The sequence below is a fragment of the Hipposideros armiger genome, unplaced genomic scaffold (genome assembly GCF_001890085.2).
Source record: "Hipposideros armiger isolate ML-2016 unplaced genomic scaffold, ASM189008v1 scaffold_51, whole genome shotgun sequence".
Lineage (NCBI taxonomy): Eukaryota > Metazoa > Chordata > Mammalia > Chiroptera > Hipposideridae > Hipposideros > Hipposideros armiger.
In genome coordinates this window covers 4,992,128-4,999,152 of record NW_017731401.1, presented here as the reverse complement: position 1 = coordinate 4,999,152, position 7,025 = coordinate 4,992,128, and the positions used below count along the sequence as shown (strand labels likewise).

At 39.1% G+C, this 7,025-nt stretch overlaps 1 long non-coding RNA gene across 1 annotated transcript in view; it reads left to right on the top strand.

Moving 5' to 3' along the window:
* Positions 1 to 3,910, top strand: part of LOC109381690 (uncharacterized) — a 15,816-nt gene extending 11,906 nt beyond the window's left edge. The window contains exon 4 of the long non-coding RNA XR_002123798.1: positions 2,946 to 3,910. This is a non-coding gene — a long non-coding RNA (uncharacterized LOC109381690). The remainder of the gene's footprint in view (positions 1 to 2,945) is intronic.
* The last annotated feature ends 3,115 nt before the right edge of the window (positions 3,911 to 7,025 follow it).

Below are 7,025 nucleotides of genomic sequence, written 5' to 3'. Positions count from 1 at the left end.
CAACAATATGGATGGAACTAGAGAACATTATGCTAAGTGAAATAAGTCAGTCAGAGAAAGACAAATATCATATGATCTCACTTATATGTGGAGTCTAAGGAACTGAATGGATGGGAGAAGTGGATGGAGATAGTCTCAGAGACAGAGGAAGAACTGAGGGTTGTTAGCTGGGAGGGGGTAGGGATGAAGGAGAAGGGGAAGGGATGAGACAATACAAATTGGTAATTGCAATATGACCTCAGGGATAGAAAAAGACAGTCTAAGGAATATAATCGATAATGTTGTAAATATTTCTTAGTGGGCCAGATGGACTCATGTCCTGTTGGGGAGACCACTTCATAGTCGGTGTAGAGGCCTGACCACTGCACTGTATTTCTGAAGCTGATGTCAACTATAATTATATATACATATAGTCTCGGGACATGGAGTAGAGAGTGGGAATGGAATCAATGAAATTGTAATAGATAAGCATGATATCAGGGGTGGGAGGGCAATACATGGGGGGAGGGGGGTTACTTTGTGAGGGTGAAAAGGGTAACTATTGCATTGTTCTGTACAACTGAAACTATCAATAAAAATAAAAATAAATAAATTCTATTACAGCAAAACAATTTTGAAAAAAAAAAAAAAAAAGAACTGGCTTGGGATGCCAGAGGGCCCTGGTTAGGATCCCACATATGAGGGCCAGTGACACTGCCCTCTGCAGCTAAGATGGTGAATGGCAGCTCGACCTGGGGCTGGGCTGCCCTGGGTCGCCTCTGATGGTTTAGGCTGTAGTCCCCTGCTGCAGTGGGTTGCCATAAGCTACCATGTGTAGCCAGCAGCCAGCATGAGTGGCCAGCAGCCGCAGTGAGCGGCCGTCCAGAAGCCGGCAACTGATCTGCCTCTCCGGGGAAGAGCACAATGATGGTGCCAGCTTGGGCCTGTGAAGCAACGTCCTCCACAACTAGACTGAAGAACAAAGCAACAGCAACTTGTCTGTTCCCCTTCCCTAGATTCCCCAGCACTGTTCCCCTCCCCAATTCCCCAATAAAATCTTAAATAAAAAAAAAGAAAATGTTCAATGTTACTAATAACCAATAAAAGCAATGAAATAAAAACAATTTTTTCATATTGGCAAATATGATAAATGAAACTATGTATTGTAGCCTTTTCAAATATAAACAATAAACAGAAAATGTAATTTATTTAAAAAACACCTTTTCAAAACAGCAACAAAACAAATACAATACCAAAGATATACGTAGTAAAACACATGCAGACCCTAAATAAAGAAAATAGCTTTCCTTCCTTCCTGACCTGCAGAGCCTCACGAGGGCAGGAGACTGTACACAGAGGGTGTTCTAGCAAGGTGGCAACCTAAAGGTTGAGGAGAATGACCGTCAGTTTTTCACTGTGAGAGAAAAGAGGTATAAATGTAGATGGAAGGCTAAAATGAGCTCTGTGGTGATGGATTGGAATGGCACACATCAGTGTTAACACATGGTTTTCAATATAGGTAGATAGATATAGATGTAAATGTGTATATATATGTATACAAATGTATGTGCATAAATACATATATGTGTGTATATGTATAAGCACACATACGAGTATATTTTTAGCTCAGTCCAGTGAGAAGGTCTGGGAGAAGGGACATCCCTAGTAACCAATCTAGTGCCAAGATCTTGGTTTGTAAACACTGCCTTCGCTTCTCCACATAGACTTCGTTTTTTGGGGAGCTCATTCATTCCTAAGGTTTCATGCTGATGACACGTACATTTATATGTGAAGACTATACCTTTTATCTGAGCTCCAGATTAATATGTTCAACCTACTGATCTGACATCTTTACTTTGTTGTCTCACAAATGTCTCAAACTTAACTTAGTCAAAATAGAATGCTTGAGTTCCCTGTCCCCCACAAGCCATCCCTCTACATTCTCCCTATCTTTATCAATAGTAACACTTTTCACTTAGTCGCTGAAGTCAGAAGCCTTGGAGTCATCCTAGTCTCCTTTTCCCTTATCCTTCATAGTCAGCGAGTCCAAATTGTCCAACCTCCAAAATACATCTTGAATTCATTCACTTGTCTCCATCTCCACTTGTGACTATGCTAGTTTAAGCCATCTTTCTCCCTCTCCTGGATGACTGAATTGCTTCCTAACTGGTCCCTTTACTTCTATGGTAACTGGCTTACATTCCATTATCAACACAGCCAAAGTGAAGTCTTAAAATGTAATCGGTGAATGCCATTCTCCTCCTTAAAACCTTTCTATGATTTTCCAGCCTGTTAGAACAAATTCAAGTGCCTGCTTATGGCCCAAAGGACTCTGCAAGATCTGGTCACCTGCCTCAGTCATACCAACGCCACCTCCAACGTCATACCACACACCTTATCCCACCAGTTACAACGCTGCAGTCAAAGATCCTAGAACCTGTGTCAGGAATTTTGTATGTGCTCTGCTTTCAGATTTTCACATGATTGGCTCCTTCCTATTCTTTAGTTCTTAGCTTAAATGTCAATTCCTCAAAGCAGAATTTCTTGGCCATCCTATACAAGTAGGACCCCCTATTATTCCTTATCACAGCCAGCTGTTTATATCCTTCCTAATACAAGTTGCAATTGTTTTTATTTATTTGCTTATTTGGTTTATTCTCTCTCTCTCTCTCTCTCTCTCTCTCTCTCTCTCTCTCTCTCTCTCTCTCTATATATATATATATATATATATATATATATATATATATANTATACAAGCATATATGTACAGAGAAAGATCCAGAGTTACCCCATATATATATATATATATATATATATATATATAACCCTGGGTCTAAACTACTGCAAATGTTTATTACACACTTACTGTGAACAAGACACGGGGTCGAGGAATACCAATAACACACATGTAGAGCTCTGTACCAGTGCCCAGCATTATAATACAATCATCTTTTTAATCTCCACAGAGTGTGACTCTTAGTCACAGAACCTGTCCTCTAAGAATCGAAATGCCAATTGGGGAGACAGAAAAGGAACCATAATAATACAAAGCATCCTGTGGTAAATACTGAATGATTAAAGGAGTCACTAATCTTTGGAGACCTCTTCCATTACTCATGGTCTTAGGATCAAGTAAGAGGTGGAACTTAAATAATGTCTTCAAGGATTTGTAGAAATTATAGGAAAAAGAGGGAAATTAAAAGGATCCCAGCTTTCAAAAAAGTATAGAAGTAGGAAAGTACAGAGCGCTCAGGAAGACCTCGAACAGATTCTTTGAACTGAAACAAAGAGTTTGGGCCTCGCATCTGAAGGGTCTTGACTACCAAATTAAGATATTTGGACATTACCTTTTTAGGCAGCAAAGAATCAAAGCCTGTTTCCTGTCTCGGAAGCAACCTAAATAAAGTACACCTTTAGAAAAACTTTTTTTTATGAAGGAAATTTGCAAAACACAGAAAAGCACAGAAAATAAAATAAAAGTCACGTGGAAACCCGCCATCCAGAAATGCTACACTTTTGATGGACAAACTTATAGAATTTGTTTCTGGTCACAATTTGTTGTGACCAGATTCTGGTCAAAATTTGTTTCTGGTCAAAATTTGTTTCTGTGTGTGTGTGTGTGCATGTTTGTGTGTAAACTGGGATTATGCTTTAGTCACTCAACATTATTTTGCAAGTATTTTCTTATTAAAAATCATAATTGCACTATATTTCATCCAATAAATGTAATATATTGTGCTTACCCAACTTTCTATTTTTCATCCAGGCACAAAGAACTAAATTAATCCAAGCTTAACTTAAGCAGTATGTAGAGTGGGTTGGAGTAAGAATAAATTAAGAATAAGAGTATCAGTTATAAGAAGCTATTGGTCGGGCCATCCGAGTGGCTCAGTTGGTTAAGAGTTGGCTTAAGAGTGTGGGCTCTGAGCAACGGGGCTGCGGGTTCAATTCCCACATGGGTCTGTGAGCTGCGCTCGAGCTGAGCTGTCGCTAAGCTGCCAACAGGTGGCAGGATGGCTCAGCTGGTATAACAACAAGACTGCCTGTTCGATGGTGGGCTATGCCCACCCGCAACTAAGACTGAACTTGGCACCTTGAGCTGAGCAGCTGCCTGGATGGCTCAGTGGATAAAGCATGCACTCTTAACAACAAGTCTGCTGGTTCGACTCACACATGGGATGGTGGCTACGCCCACCCACAACTAAGACTGAACACAGCACCTTGAGCTTAGAGGCCACGAGCTGCCAATGGGAAGCCGGATGGTGACTGGTGCCCTCCACAACGAAGATTGAAGAACAACAATTTGGCTGGTCCCCTTCCCCAATTTCCCAACACTGTTCCCCTCCCCTAACTCCCCAATAAAATCTTTTATTTTAAAAAAAGAAGCTATTGGTAGAGGGCTGCTTATATAAACTAGGGTATATTCACACAGGATAGAATAGTCTATAACTACTAGATTGCAATATAACTATTATTTCAAAGAATGATGTTGCTCCCTGTATATTATTGTTGAACGGTCTTCCAAATCTATTTTCTCTTCTCCCCAGTCTCTTAAATTTGGAGTGCGCCAGATCTCAGTCCTTTCATTTCTCCTCCAATACATGTCCTCTCTTGATGATCTCACCAGTTCCAAGGATTTAAATATTGTCTACCTGGTGATGGCCTGTGAAAAGAAAGGGCATTCTATATGCAAAGGTGAATACAACTTTTCTGAAAAACAATTCAAAATTGTAAGTAGTAAAAAAAAAAAAAAAATGCCAGTTCCACTTCAATGCTATTCAATAGGAGAAATTACAAATATAAATTCCCAGTGTCCTGTTTTGGAGGGGTCCTTGGAAACCAGGGTCCATGAAGCTGGGTGTATGCTACACCTTAAGCAAGTGTCTGGAGACAGGAGCAGAATGATAGGATGGATGAAAGCATCAGTAAGGGGGCATCATTATTTCAGTCAGGGGATGGGATGGGTGAGAAAAAAAGCACCCATCAATTTGCATAATTTGCTCTGACCTCTTTGCATTCCAATGATTGTAGTATCACAATCTGAAAACATCATTTGATTTGGATTCCCAAAAAAAATGGTACATAACTCATTGTGAAAGTGGGGAGAGGAAGCAAGTCTCTGTGGGCTAATTAACAAAATAACACTCCTGAGATAGAAAGCAAATAAATGTCCATGAGTTTTCATTCCCAATACCTTCTCCACGTTAAAGTTTGTCTCATTGTTTCTATGACAAGCTCTGCTTTTCACGAAGTATCAGCTAAAATTTGCAAAGAATTCTTTCTTTCCATATTGAAAAGGCCTGGCTACTTTGATATGACTGTAGTGTGTCCCCCATTATATGGGAGTACAAACATGTAAAAATATTTATACATCTCTCCGATCTATAGAAAACCATTCTGGGGTCTTGAAAACAGTCTCTTTACAGATGTGGAGAATGTGAGAGAAATGCCCTCAGTGGGCTGGCTAAAAACTGCAATGTCTGCCCAGCACTGTGCCTCCTCTCATAACGGGATGCTCTGCTGAATGAGCCCTTGTATGTCAAGATTCAAAAAGTTCTTGTTTGCTCTGGTTGAACAAAGCTCTCACAGACAGTGGGATCTGCAGGGTAGCCACCAAGTGTGTTAAACCAATGTTCCCTCCACCGCATTGCCGAATAGTTTATCGTAATGGCAGTTCTCACCTTCATGTATAGAGGCCGGTGTTCGCCTTGCTGTCCTGCACAGAGCTCCCACTGACTTCAAAGGAAATGACATAGAACAGAACCCCATGGTGTAAGGAGAAACAAGCAGCATCTGATCAGAATCAGGCCATATTTTTTTCATTCTCTCTGTATAACTGGCTAAATTTATATACAGAATATCTAAAGGCCACCTTTCACTTCAGCAGTTTATGAATTGTCAGACGTACATGCACTTATTGGGGAGCTTGACACTGAACTGCTTTTTATGTAGGAGGCAAAGGGAGGGGGTTGTGTTGTGGAGAAATCCATCCCAGCCCCACGTTTTTCTTGGTCTACAAGATCCCCAAGAGACCCAAGTGATTGGGGCTAGCTTAGTGGCTCATTTTACTTAAAGCTGGCCTTGAGACAAGGAGGAGAAAAGAGAGGGAGAGAGAAGGAAGGAGAGCAAGAGAAAAAAGAAAATATAAGTGTGTGTTTATTAAGCCTCTGGATAGGGGGAAGGGGATGTGTCACTAGTGTAAAGATTAGTAAATTTAACTACTAAAAAAGAAAATGTCTACATGTCAAAATCAAAATAAGCTAGATTTAAATGGCAAATAAAAAGCTGGAAAAAATATCTGACATTTTTGATAGGTAAAGATTAATATCCTTAGAATTTTCTACAGATTGGCTAAAAATATAACAAAATAAGTTCCAGATGGATAAAGAAATGTTTAATAAAATTTCTGAGAATGTTTAACAAAAATGTTTAACAAAATTTCTAAAAATGTAAAATTTCTGAAAATCTTTAACAAAAATAATGGACAGTTGAATACCTAACCTCTGGAGAGGGAATGAAATTTGAAGCTTAAAAATAATTAGGAAATGATCAACATACATGGCCATATAAAAAAATTAAAATTCTGTAAATTTTCAAAAAAATTTTTTTAAATTAATTTGGAAAATATTTGTAGCAAACAGGCAGCTATTCTCCTGAATTTATAAATAACTCGAGAAAGTTGGTTTTTAAAATAAGTACGAAGATTATCATAGAAAAAAACCAAAGGATTCATACAATTCACAGAAACAAATTAAAATGGCTAATAAACTTTTGAAAATGTTCAATGTGGGCTGGCCGAGTGGCATGTTGGTTAAGAACTGGCTTGGTACCTCAAAAATCTGAAAATGGCACTACCTTATGACCCAGCAATCCCACTCTTAGGTATTTATCCAAAAAATCCCAACACATTAATCTGAAAAAATATATGTACTCCTATGTTCATTGCGGTGTTATTCACAATAGCTAAGACTTGGAAACAACCAAAATGCCCATCGGTAGATGACTGGATTAAGAAACTTTGGTACATTTACACAATGGAGTATTAC